Source organism: Dendropsophus ebraccatus, chromosome 11, assembly GCF_027789765.1.
Source record: "Dendropsophus ebraccatus isolate aDenEbr1 chromosome 11, aDenEbr1.pat, whole genome shotgun sequence".
In the NCBI taxonomy this organism is placed as follows: Eukaryota; Metazoa; Chordata; class Amphibia; order Anura; family Hylidae; genus Dendropsophus; species Dendropsophus ebraccatus.
In genome coordinates, this window is record NC_091464.1 from 54,244,132 (window position 1) to 54,261,737 (window position 17,606).

At 40.0% G+C, this 17,606-nt stretch overlaps 1 protein-coding gene across 4 annotated transcripts in view; it reads left to right on the forward strand.

Annotated features, from left to right (window-relative positions):
- Positions 1-17,606, forward strand: part of SMG6 (SMG6 nonsense mediated mRNA decay factor) — a 177,129-nt gene that overhangs the window by 121,305 nt on the left and 38,218 nt on the right. The window lies entirely within an intron of this gene.

Sequence of the window (17,606 nt, forward strand, 5' to 3'; positions counted from 1 at the left end):
CTCCCCTTTTGCATGCTTTCTTGTCCTTCCTCCATCCCAGCAGTATCCCGAAAAAGAGTTAATCATACTTTGTTGTCTGACACCTTTTTAACTTTGCTCAAGTCTGCAGCGATCAGTACCCCACTACATTACACACGGGTTCACATGGCCAAACTCGCTGTGTGTCAATGCATGTATTTGCGTTTCTTTCTGAAGCCAAGGGCATGTATTTTATCTGCTAGTCTGTTTATATAAGCAGTACTATAGACCAATAGGCTGCCAAACACAGTATGAATGCTCAACCATCTGTGTACATCTGTGTACAGAGTTGAGCGCAACTTGCACATACTCTATTCCTATTGTTCAGCATTTGAATACTTGTGGCTGAAGAGGTTAGGTGCAGCCCTAGAGAGTCCAGGAAAACATGGATACAGCTGCTGTATTATGGTGATGACTATGTATTAAGTAGAAGCCCCCTGGAATGATGTCACAAGCTTTTCACACCTGGATTTGGGGATGCTCTGCCATTCTTCCTTGCAGATCCTCTCCAGTTCCCTCCAGTTGGGTGGTGATTGTTGGTAGATGGCATTTTCAAGTCTCTCCAGAGATGCTCAGTGGGGTTAAGGTCAGGACTCTGGCTGGGCCAGTCAAAAATGGTCACAGAGTTGTTCTGAAGCTGCTGCTTTATTTTAGCTCTGTGCTTAGGGTCATTGTCTTGTTGGAAGATAAACCTTCGGCCTGGTCTGAGATCCAGAGCACACTGGAAGAGGTTTTCATCCAGGATATCTCTATACTTGTTTACATTCATCTTTTCCAAATTTTCTTTTTTGAAAAAAAAAATTCTGCAGATTCTGAAAAGAATATTTGCAGATGGATGATCCGGAGGAAAATTTGCATCATCACGTTTTATTGTGGATTTATTGCAGATTTTATTTCCCTATTGGAGTAGAGAGGAAGAATCAGCAACAAATCACAGCATTCATTCCCATTCTTCGTAGGCGGTCCAAGATGAAGATATAATCTTCACTGGACAAGCCACGGCAAATCTGTAAATTTATATGGTCCTTTTATGCTGCATTTACACGGAGCGATAATTGGAACTATTGACAATTTCGAAGTAACAATGTGTATTTTTATAACAATCAGCGTTTAGACAGAACGAGATTGTTTGAAAAAAGTTATTGCGATCGTTTTAAGATCGCTTAAGCCTATCTTACACATAGGGAGAATTGGTAAAAGACTGTTTACTTAAAGCGATGTACAAATTTTTAGCCGACGACTACTTGAGAACTTGTTGAAAGATCACAATGAACGATTTCTCGCCGGTTGCTTGATCGTTCGCTGTGCTTACACGAGCCAATTATCGGTCAAATGCAATCGTTATTGAAAAATTCGAACGATAATCGTTCCTTGTAAACGCACCATTAGACGGAGTGATAAGTTGCTCAGGTGACTGTTTAATGACTGAGAAGCAACAATTTTATTTTTCCAACAATTGCTGTTTAGATGAGCAGATAAATTGTTGCAAAGTCCCCTCTGGGACTTCTCTGGCCCCTTTTCTGCGTCCGACATGGCGATATGACATGGATAGCTGCAACAAGAAAGTGACATTGTGTATAAATCACTGCAGACTATATTAATGCACTTGATAAATGATGAAAAAAATCTCCATGTAATAGTCCTTCTAATAGATCATCACAGCTTGTTTTCTTTCCATGAGTGATAAGAGGGAACTGACCTTCCAGCTTCCTCTGCCTTAGCCCCAGTTACAGATGAGAGACCTTCATTGTTCACTATCTATTTTGCTGGCATAGCAACGGTTGCATATCTCTTTACATCCCCTATTTGTCAGCAAACCTGAGTTTGTGCCAAGAATATATCTTGGGACCCTGGTGTCCACAGCCTCTCCTATTCTTCTGCTAGATCGCTTGTCAGCTCCTGCGTTCCTGTGCGCCAAAGTGCCACAACTGAATAGCTATAGATAAGAGCGCACAGCATTGTGTCAGACTGTATGGCTATAGCCATGTCCTGAAAAATAATTTATATGAAGGCTTATTTTATTTCAGATATGTTTTTTTTTTCCTCCAGTTTTATATTATGTTCTGATCTATATGTGTATGTAGTGAACCATGTATTATTTATATAGCGCCTAAACTATATACCTTACAATGATTTTGTACCACAATGGGCTTCCTATTGACAAACACATCATTGTCACTACTGTTCTGGCAGTTTCTGAATGAGCCTAGAAATCCATCCATTCTAGTTACAGTAGGTACTTCAGGCAGTGTCTGGTATATTTACAAAGTATCCATCTCATGTTTTTTATAATGCGTTTCAGATAAGTTATTATATAATGCTTTGTGTAATGCAGCTGAACCATCTACTACAGTAAGTAATGTTTTCACTGCTCAGCTGGATGATTTCCTATGTATGTCTATGACTGCTTTGCAGTCTGTGTATGCAACTAAGTTACTTTTTATAAAATCAAATATAGAAACCCCCAGCAATTACATACATAGTTATGTATTACATAATAAAAATTATGAAATATATAAGGGACTTTTCTATGTCTTCAAGGAGGTCAGCCTCCACCCCCCCCCCCTCTGCCTTTTCACCCCTTTCAACCTAATTGTAATGCAATTGGCCTCCCCGACTGCTCTGTCTCCAATAGAAGACTAGAACGACTAAGCCCCACACCCTGTGTCTGTTTTTTGGGAGATTTATATACTGGGGACAGATTGTTGTGTTTTACTTTTTATTTCTAAGTTTAGTGTTCTTTCAGAGAGATTGTCCAGCGTTAGGGAACTTTTAAAAATATATTGCAGTTGGTATACAGAGAACAATAAAGAACCTATACTTACCTGTGCGCACTCCCTTGGTGTCAACAGTGTCTACCACTGACTACAGAACCTCCACTTCCAAAACTAACTAGTCTCAGGAGCGACAGCACACTCAGCCAATGACTGAGACCACGCCGCAGCCAGTGGGTGAGCGAGCTTTCACTCCAAAGACTAGTGTGGACAAGTCAAAAGTGGTGGCTCTGCAGTCAATGGGGGACAGTGGCGACACCACAGGAAGACACTGGGGGAGACTAGACAGCTAAGCATAGGTTCTTAATTGTTCTCTGTATACCAGCATCAATATTTTAAAAGTTACTCAATGCGATAAAACCCCTTTAAGGGCAAGGATGGCAGTATAACATGTGGTCATCTGCCAGTTCTCCATTTGACACTGCTCAGGGCATCCTGCTCTCCCTCGGAACATAAAAATTGTCATTCAGTCAATCACTAGCCACAGCAGTAATCCTGCACGGGGAGTGTGTGGGTAGGGTAGCATAATGTTTTATAAGAATAGCATAATAAATTTATAGCTTAAAGTTTGATTTGGTGTCCCTGTCAGTTAAAAAAAAACAACAACTTTTTTTGCACTTTTTCCCCCCCCCCCAGTCTAGAGATTGGTTGGGGTCTGACATACATGCCCATCAAAGTTAAGCATTCACATCCCCTGCTTGTATCATCACACCAGTGACCTGATATACCTGATATTCTCTCCAATTATTAAAGCTTTTTTAATAAAAAAAAGTTCCCACCCATTTGACTATTCCTAGAATTTTCAGACCTTTAAACCACTTGGAAACTGTAATAACTTATGTAATCAGGGCACCTAAGCTGTTTAATCATAATAACATCTCATCTTCTGGGGGTTAGCTACAAGTTCTCTTGAATGGGTTAGGCCCCATGCACACATCCTTGACCATTGTTACAATCAGGAAATACTGGTCAGGAGGTTTTTCAGGAGGCTTCATGAAACAGTCAGTATTTCCTGACCGTAAAAACTGAAAAGCGAAAAAAAACCCTTACTCACCTACTGCACAGCTGCAGCGGTGCTTTCCTCCGGGTTTACTATCCCTCGCTTCTTGCACTGCGAGCGCTCAAGTGATGTCACTTGTCTGCAACATTGCTGGGGGGGAGAGAGCAGCCGCTTGTGGCCAGAGGCCTAATGGTTCTTTGGCCAGCAGAGTGATTGATGGGGCCAGGAGCCACTAGCTCTTCACCCTGTCAAACACAGCGCCCATTTGTCTGTATGCGTTCCTGACTAGGAACACATACAGTTAAAGGCCCAGTTGCTTAGGCTTAGGCTAGCTGACAGCACATTCATAATTCCCGATGCTCCCATAGGGTTCAATGGTGCATCCGTGCTGGAATGACAATAAGACAGAATCTATCATTTCAGAGCCAATTTTGTGGCATGGGCACCCTTCAGGAAAACTCCTGATTGTTGTCCATGCCTAATAGAACCCTATGATCCGGAAATCTAATTTTCCTGCCTTGCATGGGACCATACTTTCTGATGGGTTTGTGTGTCTGAGCTTTCATAATGTCTTTTAACCAAGGGATTACATGTTAACAATATAGTTGGTTGTTCTGCCCCAGGTATCAGGTGGCACGTATGACACAGTTATGCTGCCTTTACACAAAGTGATAATTTGCCCAATTGATCGTTTAATGATTTTGAAGCAACGGTTTGGTTTTTATAGTGATCAGCGTTTAGATGAGAAAATCATAAAAAAAATCGTTATTGCGATCGTTTTAAGGATCGCTTAAGCCCATCTTTCACATAGGGTGAATCTTTGAAAGACTGTTTACACAAAGCGATCTGGGAATTTTTAGCGACCGATAAACAACGATTTGAGAACATGTTAAAAAGATCAAAATGAACGACTTTTCGCTCGGCGCTTGATCATTTGCTGTGTTTACACGGAACGATTATTGCTCAAATATGATTGTTATTGCGAAAATTCGAACGATAATCGTTCCGTGTAAACGCAGCATAACATTTAGTAATCAGTAGCAGTTTTATGTTTTCATTAATATAAGTGAAAGAACTGATCTCGTTCCTACTGATATAAGTAATAGTAAGAACCTCGCTCACATTTTAATTTGGTGTCCTCGTCCTAACCCACTTGCTGGATATGGCAGTATGAGTAATATCAATATTTAGTTATTTATTTAGTCTAGTTAATGAATGATAATCTCAATGAACAGTGAAGAAATAGTTTGATAATAGATGGCCCTGGCACTCAGTAGGGATGCTGGGCATGTAGTCCAGCCCTTAATACGGTCTGTCACAGAGCTCTCACCATTGTCGCTGCAGCCGCTGCCGCTTTCTGGTGACATAGGAAACAATGTTTTCATTCCACCGCTACAAGATTTCCTTCCAGGGTCGTCCATAACACTAACAAGCTGTACAGGCTGATTAAATGCTTTGCTGTCATGAAAAAATAATTTTATAGTCTGAGCTAAAAATAACAGGAGGTGAATACGGGGAATTATTTTGAGCATTTTGTCTTTCAGTGAGCGAGTAAAAGGGAAAGCAAAGGGACAGGAAAGTGAGAGATCTGGAGTTCTGAATCTGTTTATTCTTCGGCGACCCTGCCAATTGTACAGAAAAAAGTTTAATGACATTTTACAACCAGAGGAGATTTGTAATTAATGTTCCGATCGCTGTAAACACCCGGACACATTCCTGTAAGAGATTTCCTGACCAAATCTATTTATTTTGGTACCGGAGCTCTTTTATGAACGGCTGCTCTTTTACGCGTGAATTCAGCGGGAAATAGTCTGCATGTAGGTTTATAGATGGACTTTTTTATATATAGGTGACAACAGGCGGTGCAGCCATGTTGGTTTTCACTGACGACTTAGAAACTTTTATCAGTACGTTCTATCAACATGGTTGCACAACAAATAAAAATTCTGAATGGAACAATACCAGCATCTCTGTATGTAAATAAGTGCTACTGCTCTAATACCTACTTTGCCATTTGTTTTTATTAAAAGTTGGTTGCTTTGGCTTAGAGTGCATTTTTAAATACCCTGTGTGTCACGTTCACACCTCACATGCATGCATGGTCTATTAGGGAAACAGCCAGTTTTGGCGTTTATGACCCGGCCAAATTTTTCAAATATGACATGTGTCAATAACTTTGGAATGCTTTAACCGACCCTTGTAATTCCAAGATTGTTTTTTTTTTTTTTTTTGGTGACATATTCTACTTTGTTAGTGATAAATTTGGGTTTATAGCTTTAGAATTTTTTGTGAAAAAACTCCAAAATGTTGTGAAAAATTAAAAACAATTGCATTTCTCTACTTTTGAAAGTCTCTGCCAATAAGGAAAATAGTAATACTACATAAATTATTTATTAATTCATATCTAGAACATGTCTTCTTTGTATTAACTGCATTTGGTGAACATGCTTTTACTTTTTTAGGATGATAGAGGCCGTGAATGTTTAATAAGAATTTTCAAATTTTTCATGAAAATTTCAAACTGAGAAATTCTTTAGGCACCAGTTCAGTTTTGGAGTATATTTTAGAGGCCTTTTTACTAGAAAACCCCATAATTTACCCCATTTTGAAATCTTCACCCTTTCAAGTATTCAAATTTACAGTCATACAGTTTTTTAACCCTTTGGGCATTTCACAGGAATAACTGCAAAGTAAGAGGGAAAAGTTTAAAATTTGCCTTTTCTTTGCAGAGATTACAATGTAATCCTATGTATTTTTTACCACACCAATTACCGTTACCGATCCACCAATGCCGGCAATTGCCGATGCTGGACCCCCTTTGGGGGTCCAGTGGCAGTTACTCTAGACTGTCAGCTATCAGCTGACAGTTTAGTTGCGGCTCAAGGTCACAGTTTGTGTAAACAGCGAGCATCTGAAGCAGCGCAGTTATAGTATGTCATCATGCTGAAACTAACCTCCTACCATGACACATAATAACTGCATGGGGTGGCTAGGGGTTAATGTAAATGAGGATCTTTCCAAGCCCTTCAAAACTGTCTAAAGGATAGGCCATCAATATTAGTCTGAAGGGAAATCAGCCCAGCTCCTCTACCAGTCAGCTGTTTGAGGAGGCTGTGGCGCTTTTGTCAGTGCTGTAGCCTTCTCATTGTTAGCCTCATCTGTAAGCCAGTTTTTACTTGCCCTATAGATGTGTACTTATAGTAGCAAAGCAAGGCGCTGTAATGTTGTCCTTGTCACTTAAAGCGACTCTGTACCCACAATCTGTCCCTCCTAAACCACTTGTACCTTCAGGTAGCTGCTTTTAATCCAAGATCTGTCCTGTGGTCCTTTCGGCAGGGGATGCAGTTATTGTCATAAAAACAGCTTTTAATCCTGCAGCGCTGTGTCTAACGGCCGGGGCTTACATTTGTATATGCATTAGGCTGGCACCACCTCTCTGTCCCTCCTCCCCACCCTCCTCATCATTAGGAATGCTCCAGGCAGATTGCTTCCTATTCCCCACCTGTGTGTATAATGAACATGGGCTGGATCGTTAAGACACCTGTGCAAAGCTCAAACAGCAGTAAATGTTCCTGGATCATTCCTAATGATGATAAGGGTGGGGAGGAAGGACTGAGAGGTAGTGCCAGCCTAATGCATATACAAATGTAAGCCCTGGCCATTAGACACAGCGCTGCCAGATTAAAAATTGTTTTTAGGACAATAACTGCATCACCTGTCGAATGGACCCCAGGACAGGTCTTGGAATAAAAGCAGCTATCCGAAGGTACAAGTGGTTTTGGGGGGGTCAGATTGTGGGTACAGAGTCGCTTTACATGCTGGGTAGTCTGGGAATTTAAAAAATAAAAAAACAACCTATACTCCCACTCTACTGACACTCCCAGTCATCAGTTTCCACCGCTATTTTCTGATCATATATTGTATCATGAAGGAGTGTCCGCTCAGCTAGTCACTGGCTAAGACTGGACACCTCTGTGGTTTCCGATCAACTAAGCAGAAAAGTTTCCTCTTAGACAACACATCATGAGGAAGAAGGAAGTAGTAGTGAGGACTGGGAGCGTCGGCAGGTAGTATTAGTGAACCGAGAGGTTGTTTTTAAGTTTCAGCCCAGACACATACACACACAGATAGAGAGAGAGATATATATATATATATATATATATATATATATATATATATATATATATAACAATAAAAGTATTTTTTATCTTCCCTGGAAACACATTTTTTCCTTGTTTGTAATAAATATATATCATTTTTATTTTATTTTTTATTCCCAGGCAACCCCTTTTAAGCTAATTTGTTGCCTTTGATGGTTGGATTGACTGTTAAGGCCCTATTACACGTAGCTATTATGTAAAGATTCACTATAATGATCGGTCGCTAGTGAAACCTACAGATTTTAGTAGTGAACTATTCTGAGCTTATTACATTCACGGATTGCGGTTATTAACGATCATTTTTGTGTCATTAAATGGTGGCTAATAGTTCCTTGGAAAAACCCACACAACATGTTTTATCTGCGAATATCTTATTATAAGAGCAGATATGTAAACTACCAACGATAATTTTTTGGAAATGTTGAAGGACAACGATTAACGGTTGTTCATTTGTTGCCTGATCGTTGGGTGTTATTACACGGACAGATAATCACTTTTCAGTCGGTGTAGCGCAGTTTTAAACAATAAGCACTATGTGTAATAGGGCCTTTACTTTATTCTCAGTGTCAGTCTTTCATGGCTGTTGGAGTTGCTATTTAAGGACTAGAGAAACAGTGATCATGTTAACTTCATTAGAAGCTGAGCCCATTGACTGGTCATTTCTAGAAGGAAGCAGCCATGATTTCTAACCCTGTGCGGCCCCACATTCAGTATAATCCATCCTAAACAACAAGCATCAAATTGATGCATCATTACTTGGATTGTGCAAACTTTTAGAGGAAATGCAGCACCTTTATAATACTATACTACAGAGTAAAGAAACGGATATACTATCTAATAAATAATTTACAGTGAGCAATATGAATATATTGAAATCATATGAAACCCCAGCTTACAGCCAGGGAGGATATCATGTTCTTCTGCATTCTCTATGTTGGTGGGTTTGTCTTTCGAGTAAATCACATGTGTAAAGCTGGCAGTTTCCACCACGTCATTTATACACGTATATATTTCTCACAGAAATCTGTTGGGATGACATGTTCTCTGAAAACTGTAAACCATGTCCATATGTTCACTGCTTGGGTTGGATTTTTCGTCCCACTTACCCACACAGTTCCCACACTTGACAAACTATCACAATGGTTGGGTACCCGGGGAATTCTCCAGTGCGCGGTGGAGGCAGAAATTAATGAAACGTGTAGAAAAGTATTGAAGAACTCTGAAAGTGTCTGTCCACATGGTACGTACAGAAGAGACTCTGAGAAAATGCAGTGAATAAGGACCCATGCATTGTATTTACAAGATTACGGTAGTGAAACGCTACTTAATAAATGCTCCTGGAACAATGTTGTCCTATAAAAGAAGCACGTCAAACATACTATAGGGTAGTAGATTGTAGTAAAATATCTGTTTATGTAGAAGCATTAGGGCATAATGGAATTTTGTATTCAGCTATTCACACATTGCTCTTTGCATGTAGACATGTAGATTGTGCTGGGGATTTTGCAGTGGAAGGAAGTCTGCATCGTGTGAAACCTATTAGGTCTTCATTCTAAATAGTCTATGAGAAGTCAACTAAAGCCCCTGTTACACGGGGTAACTGCAGCAGATCGCTGCTATTGTGATCATCATGCATGTCGGGTGATTGTTGTCTTCTATTACACAAGACTATTATCAGCTGTAATGGCTGATATGGGCCTAATACGAATCATAATCGCTTTGTTTTTATGTAATTGTAATAGTTCTTATGTAATTGTCAAACACCCAGAACATTGATTGTCCACAGTGGACCAGTCCCACTGAATGGTCCCTGCTTGGAAGACACAAGCATAGTTAAAGATTGCTATTGGCCAAGCACTCTTTCAGCCAATGGTTATCTCTCGTGAACCTCCCCGATATACATGCATATGCAGCTCAGACAAACATGGATTCCAAACTGGCAGCGGTATGGCATTTCTTTGTCTTTGGGACTAAAATCCGTACAATAGACCATTATATGCTTGGCACTCATCTGTGAATTTCTTGTTAGCAAGTCTTTTTAACCTATGTATATTATACATTTTATAATAAGGTGCTCTCTCTGAAACTTTAATACACTGTTGTCATAGTAGCCTATTATCGCTAGTAGATCTGTCTGCACATGTTTCTTTTTCAGAGGAAAAATGTATTAATAAATCAGTGTGGGGGGGGGGGACAAAACGAGAAATTCAACAAAGGCCTCAAGCTGCTTTTTATCTTGTTACTAATCCAGCGCTATCCTCATACCCATGGTGCCCATACATCTTCAATAACTGTTGGCCAACAGTTCTCTCCCATCCTCCCCATACACAGGACCATTCAAGATGGCAGAACATTCCTGTGTTCAGTTTTTTTCATTAATTTTATGCAAAAAAAAGGATGAAAAACAGATGCATTTGTGTGCATCCATTTGATCCGTTTTTCGATTGACTTCCATCAAAACATCAAAAACTGAGACCTTAAAACAATTCCTTTTTCTCAGCAATACTCATTTATGTTTGTTGCATAATATTTGCTCAAATTCTGTTCCAGGTAAAGCAAGACTGCCCAGGTAACATGCAAACACCAGTGCAAAAGAGAGAAAAAGTGTTAAATTTTTTTATTTTCTGCTGTAAATGTAGGTCAGATGCCTGTGACACAAAGCAGAAAAGTTGCCTGAGAACATGAAAAACATAATATACCTCTAGGGTTGTTAAATTGTTAGCAGTAGACCAGGGCTCTTCCGGGAAACTAGGGATGTCAGCTTTCAGTCCATTTTTAGTGCATGGGGATCACAGTACACAAAGGTTTATATTTGACCAGTAAGACCCTTTTAAGGGTACATTCACTTGTACTTTATATGATGTGGATTTAATGCTGGGAAGCTGCCGCAGATCTGCTATACAGTGTTTCTGCACCAAAACAATCTGCTCCAGTTCAGGTGCAGCAAATACAGAACCCTTTATGTCAGTTCACACGGCCAGACTTGTTACCCTTTTGCGAAGGCTTTTAAATACGTTTATTTGTTCTGGTGCAGAAACACTGTATTTTTCCTGCAACAGATCTGCAGCAAATCCACACTTGTAAACGCATAAGAATAGAAAAAAATAACTTCTTCAAATACTTAAAGGGAATCTGTCTGTTCCCTACCAGGTACACAGCTGCAGGTACAGGTAAGTAGCTGAGGCGCCTCAGCTTCCAAGGAAATATGCAATTTTATAACTTTGCAAATGGCCTCAGCAAAGATATTATTTATCTCCCTTTCACTATGACTGACAGATTCCTTTTAACTGTGGATTCCCACGTACCGCATTTGCAGTGGATTTCACACTGCAAGTTTGTTGAAGTGAATTCTGCTGCGATACTGATTTCTATTAAAGTCTACGGCACTCTATTCCTGCAGCAGATTTAAATTCCGCTGTGAGAATAACGTGCCATAGACTTGTAAAAGTTAACTACTTAGTTCTTGACATCATGCTTACCTGTCTGCATTCCCGCGGAGCACTCTTATGCTTCTCTGAATATCGCACACTGACGGCTAGAGGGTGAAGTGCCATAGACTTCAACAGAAATCCGTATTGATTTCACTACAAAACTGGCAGTGTGAAATCTGCTGCGATACAGTAAATGTGAATTTAGGTGCATGTGTCTAGTAATGGTTTATATGATAAGAATTGGGCCTACAGTGAAGTATTAGTGCACAATTGGGACAAAAAACAGTAGTGCAGTAGTCCTATGCAACCTAACAGAGTTTTGCCATTAAGGTGGTAAAGAATATAAACTTGGTGCATTATTTACAGTGTGTGCCAATCTTGACTAATAGGTTTTGACTTGTTATACCTTGCTTGACCACTAAGTTACCCTATGTGTGGGCATCCCCACAGGGGGAGTTTCACCCAATGCTAGATAAGTGAAGTCACTATGATATGGCATGTGGTTCAGTAAGAGATATAGTGAGGTCAGATATCTCAGTGTTCCCTGGGACAGTTCTTAGTTATAAAGTAGTCCCCACATCATCCCTTCTTAGACACATATATGTGTGAATCTAGCCTAAAGCAATTTTCTCACCCACAGCATTCAGTGCTTGACTATGTTTGTCAGGCCCATTGAGTTGTATGAAGTAGGGCACATGTCTGACCGCTGCTTTGTGGGATTGATGTATATCTATCCAAAGATGACAATAAAATAAATAGTATAAGGGCAGACTATCCGGGCCAGGTGGTCTTTTTTTCTGCTGACAATCTGTTTTTAACCCCTTCATGTCCACAATAGATAGATATATTCCTATTGCACATGTGCCATGCAGTAGGAATGTAAATATACATTCCTGAACTGAAGGGGCTTTTAATGTCTGGATCGGAATTGTCCGATCTATTAAAATATAACAATGTTATATTGCTGCTTCATTGTGACCTGGACATCCGTGCATCAATGACCTTTGGTCATAAAGGGGTTAATAAGTAATACAATTAAAGTGTTGGTGGGAGATTACCTTTAAGGTGCTCTCCACCGTGCCACCCTCCCAACCCATTTTTATTAGTCTGTGTTCACACTATCCTCATAGATTACATTACATTGTTTTGCTGTGTAATAGAAGGAGAATAAAAAATAATAGTGATGCCAGATCCATTACAGTACCAAATAACAGTGGTGCCCAGTGGTCCCTATTACCTGGGTCCACCTGGTTTCCATCATGGTATCCAGCTTTGTTATACAGGGTAATAAGATTGCTGCACTGTTCTGTACAGAATCTGTGACTGGGGCTTTTAACAGAGTCTCTGGTATAAATGTGAACAAGGTCATAAATATATGTATATACCAAAAGTATAGCCTGATGTATAAAAATATTCATATGTTGTGCATTGTCAATAGAATATAAATATATAACGCACAGTATATCTATATATTGTGCTTGGATCTTGTATGGTAACAAGTAGAGATGAGCAAACCGGCTTCGAGTCGATCCGAACCCGAACGATCAGCATTTGATTAGCTGGGGCTGCTGAACTTGGATAAAGCTCTAAGGTTGTCTGGAAAACATGGATATAGTCATTGGCTGTATCTATGTTTTCCAGACAACCTTAGAGCTTTATCCAAGTTCAGCAGCCACCGCTAATCAAATGCCGAAAGTTCGTGTTCGGATCGACTCGAGCATGCTCAAGGTTCGCTCATCTCTAGTAACAAGCTTTGTCATCTGCTCTCTTTAACACCATGGGAATAAAGGTTTACTGGGCTGTGGCTGTTTGAAAACCCTTCATAGGGTACATGGAGAACCTATACCATAAACTTGATGAGAATATAGCCGCTCTTACGGGTTCCTTCTGTGTATTCTGTTGCTGCCGTCCTCTTCTCTTGGCACTCCTCAGTTTATATTGGTGCATCTTAATGTAACATCATGTATTGAGCTGCCTTATTGACTGTATAGACAGGTGATCACAGATAATATGTCACACTGTACCCATATAGCCATGTGGGTAGCACTAGAATGATGAGGAATTAGTACTGTTACCAATTTGAGAAATTTGGCATTGTTATGTTGTAAACCCAGTACCTCCTGTTCAACTAGCTATAGCATAAAGTGAACTCTGTGCAAACCTCTGCCGTTCTAGATCAGTATATGTACAGTATGGGATCCCGTGAAGATGACCTTATCTGCTATGAGCAGGAAAGTCTATAGTCGTATATCTTCATGCTCTTCATGCTCTTCCATGATCCTCACTGACAGCTCAAACATAAAAAAGGCTCAATGTTAATGTATTTTCATTGAAACAGCAGTGCTACTTACTCTGTCCAAAAAACACATTGCCATTCCAAGAAACACTTCATTTATTTGTCTTCCTTGATGGATTACATACATCATATTGGTGCTTTTAGTCTCATCCCTGGTTCTGCAGAAGTAAAGAGGAAAAAGGAAGTGAGTGTAAGGGAGACATGAGCTAGAGATAGTTGGCAGGTTGGCTCAGGACCACAAGTGTAAAGTGGAGGTACAATGAAAGGCGAGTGTCCAATGCCTCTTGGTATATCTGTATATTCTCCTGTAGTTCTTTATCTGCTTTGTTCCAAATTAGCTGGATTATCAGATTTATTATACAGAGCAGTGTTCCCAGTAACTCCCTGTTTTACGCCAGGGCTAGAAAGTCATTGTAGTAGGGCCAGAGATCAACTGAGTGACACACGCTTATCAATCAACTGATCCCAAAGTTTTAATTGTCTTGCCATCTCCCCATATAATAAGGGATATGTGGCTGCGCCCCTTCTGGCACGACAGTCAAGCCTTGTAATAGGCTCATCATGAGATCAGCGCTCTTTACATAGTGTTGGGCATGTAATAAGCCCTTAGTATGATATTTTTGGGAGTGGTCCTGTAAATAGTGACTGCAGTATGATTTCTGTGCTGGGTGTTCAGGTCAGTCCTGCAGAGCAGAAGTTTTAATTTTAACAAATTTGTGTTTTGAGAGATTGACGAACTATAAACAGTGTATACGCTTTCCACAAAAACTATAAAATCGTTTATTTACTTTATTTCTACAATAGTGGCATGAGCGGCCAATTCTAATCTGTGATTAAAACAATGCCAGATTATAAAGAATTCTGATCCAGCTTTGGAAATTGATTTTTTTCTTCCAACTAGGGCGCTGGTTTTGTTTCTTGTTTGTTTCTGTATATTTCTTATGCCTATATGAATTTTATACCTTTTAGAAGTACATCAGTAATTGTTTATGACTATTTGGACAACTCCTTTAACCTTTTAAGGGTATAAACCCACACACCGTATATGCAGCGTATTTACTGCTGCGATACGCAGCAAAATCGCAGCAGATTAGATTTAAATAACTGAACACAGCATCAAATCTGTACCAACAAATCTGCTGCGTATTTGTTGCATATCTGCTGCATATACGGTGTGTGGGTTTATACCCTAAATGCTACCTGTATAAGGGCTCTTAACAGTTTACAGAAACATAGCTGCTGTCCTCCAGAAATGGCACCACACTTGTCCATGGTCCAATACTGCAACAATGCCCCATTCAGCAGGCACAATCTATGGGCAGATGTGGTACAGTTCCTAAGAAAACAAAAAAAAAAATCCTGAACAACTTTTAATTTTACCGATTTCTTGATTCATATTGGACAAAGTAGTTCTCTCCATGGCTGGCAAGTGATCATTACATGTCTCAGTAACTGAAATACCTTCCTACAAGTCATAGTATTTTTTTACACTTTGTTACTTCTTAAACTAAACTGCACAGTACATCTGGAATTTCTGTTACTGAAAACCAGGTTCTGAGCGTTGATGACTAAATGGTGATTCTAATATGAACTTTGTTGGCCCATATGGATGATACACAGCAGATTTAGCCACCTCACCCACAACCTACACTTTCTAGAAGTAATTGTGTATCATGAGTGTGAGAGAGGGCAAAGGTTGCCATGCAGATGCCATGAACGCAGACTACTTCCAGTAAGTTGAGATGATTGCATGGTTGGGAGCACGTTTTACAAAGCTATAAAATTTTCATTAACCATTACAACACTTGAACTCCAGAGGCTGGCATAGGAGTCCCTGCCATTGCTTTCACAAATTGGCATTTAAATCAGCCCAAGTGTCGAGGTGTTTCAGTTGGACATTAGATAAAACTGAAAGTGAGTTACTTGGCAATACACTAATCTACACTAAATTACAGAGAGAGGCCAGAACCCTGTGAAGTATGATGAGTGTACGGTATAAGTACAGTTGTGGTCTGACGGCCCTTATCAGCCCACACACTATTGCAAGGCAAGAAAGAAGAAACAAGTAATTTCTGGGGAAACCCATTGACCCATTATCAGACTTGCCTACCACCTGTTGCAAAACTAAAGATGCCAGCTATAGATTGTTACTATGGTCTAGTATTTACCATATGCAAAAAAGGGGTCCGTGGACCCTCAATTGCGAGTCTCAAAAAACGTGAATAGCCAAATATCCCTCTCTCTAGAGAAGGAAGTCTGTTGCCAAGGGGTGCCTCCTTGTGGGGAGAACACCAAACCACCCTGATACGTAGTCCTCACTCTGTTGCGAGCATTGGGACATAAATAGGGAAACACCAGGGTGGCCCCTATAAGTCTAACTTAGTTGCGAGTGTTAGAGTTCAGTTCAGTGATTGGTGTGTTTTTTTGGTCAATTTTTCATTGCCCCTGATAGCCAGAATCCTGCTCCACACTGACAAAGGGCAAATACCCCGAAACGGCTGTCTGTGGATGGATGCCTAGCCGTGGTAACCCTTGTCTTATGTCGTTACACTCGCAACAGAGTTAAGGCCCTATTCCACCAACAGATTTGACGACAGATTATCTGCCAAAGATTTGAAGCCAAACCCAGGAATGGATTCGAAAAGAGGAGAAATCCAGTCTTTCCTTTATGACCTGATCTCTGTTCATAGTCTGCTCCTGGGTTTGGCTTCAAATCTTTGGCAGATAATCTGTCGTCAGATCTGTTGGTGGAATAGGGCCTTTAGACTTTGACTTACAGGGGCCACCCTGGTGTTTCCCTATTTAGGTCCCAATGCTCTCAACAGAGTGAGGACCTGAGGGACTACGTATCAGGGTGGTTTGGTGCTCTCCCCACTAGGAGGCACCCCTTGGCAATGGGCTTCCTTCTCTGGAGAGAGGGATATCTGGCTATTCCCGTGTTTTGAGACTCGCAATTGAGGCTCCATGGACCCCTTTTTTGCATATTCAAATTTTGTAGGGGACAATCAGTGGAGACTCTTAAATGAGTACTTCATTGTTTTTTTTCACTGTTCTCCCTGAGTTCAGTGATTGGTGTGTTTTTTTGGGGGGCTAGTATTTACCACCCACAGATTCTTCATTAACAATTAAGTTTGACTAATGGTGCGTTTACATGGAGTGATTATCGTTCAAATTTTCGCGATTTGAGCAATAATCAGTGAATCAGTAAACACAGCGAACAATCAAGCGACGAGCGAGAAATCGTTCGTCTTCGTCTTTCAAAATGTCCTCAAATCGTCGTTAGTCGTTCGCTAAACAGTCTTTCACATATTCATCCTAATGTGTGAGATGGGCTTAAGCGATCTTAAAACGATTTTTCTAACGTCTATATCAATGTCTATATCAATATTTCTGTCTCAAAAAATAGTAACAAATGAGCAGTTCAAACAATGGAAAAATGGGAAAACATGAGCTTACAGCCTATAAGGAAATAGGGGTCATACAAAGATTTTTAAAAAAAAAGTGTGCGATGGTCATGAAATATAGTCACCAGCCAGTGTCTGTAAGTCCACATTGTATCTGAGGTAGGGCCACTATATACCCCCTAAACACATGATAAATTTGAACCCTAATAAGAAGGGAAAAAAATGTTCTAAATATAGTTAATCTAATTGTTTTCTCATTGAAAGCACTGATGTGAACAGAGCCTTATTGGCCTGGGGAATAAGTGATTTCCTAAACATTGAAAAAAAAAAAAAAAAAAAAAAAGAATATATGTATAATCATGAGGAGTTGTAGTAGTAACAGTGTGTGTATGTGTATAAATATATTTTTTTTTTATAACCTCAGCTATATTTTTTGGGGGTCCATATGATGCATACTCACCTGCAATATTCTTGCAGTGTCATCCATTTCATCCCAGCTCAGCTGGGTCATGTGACTATCAGT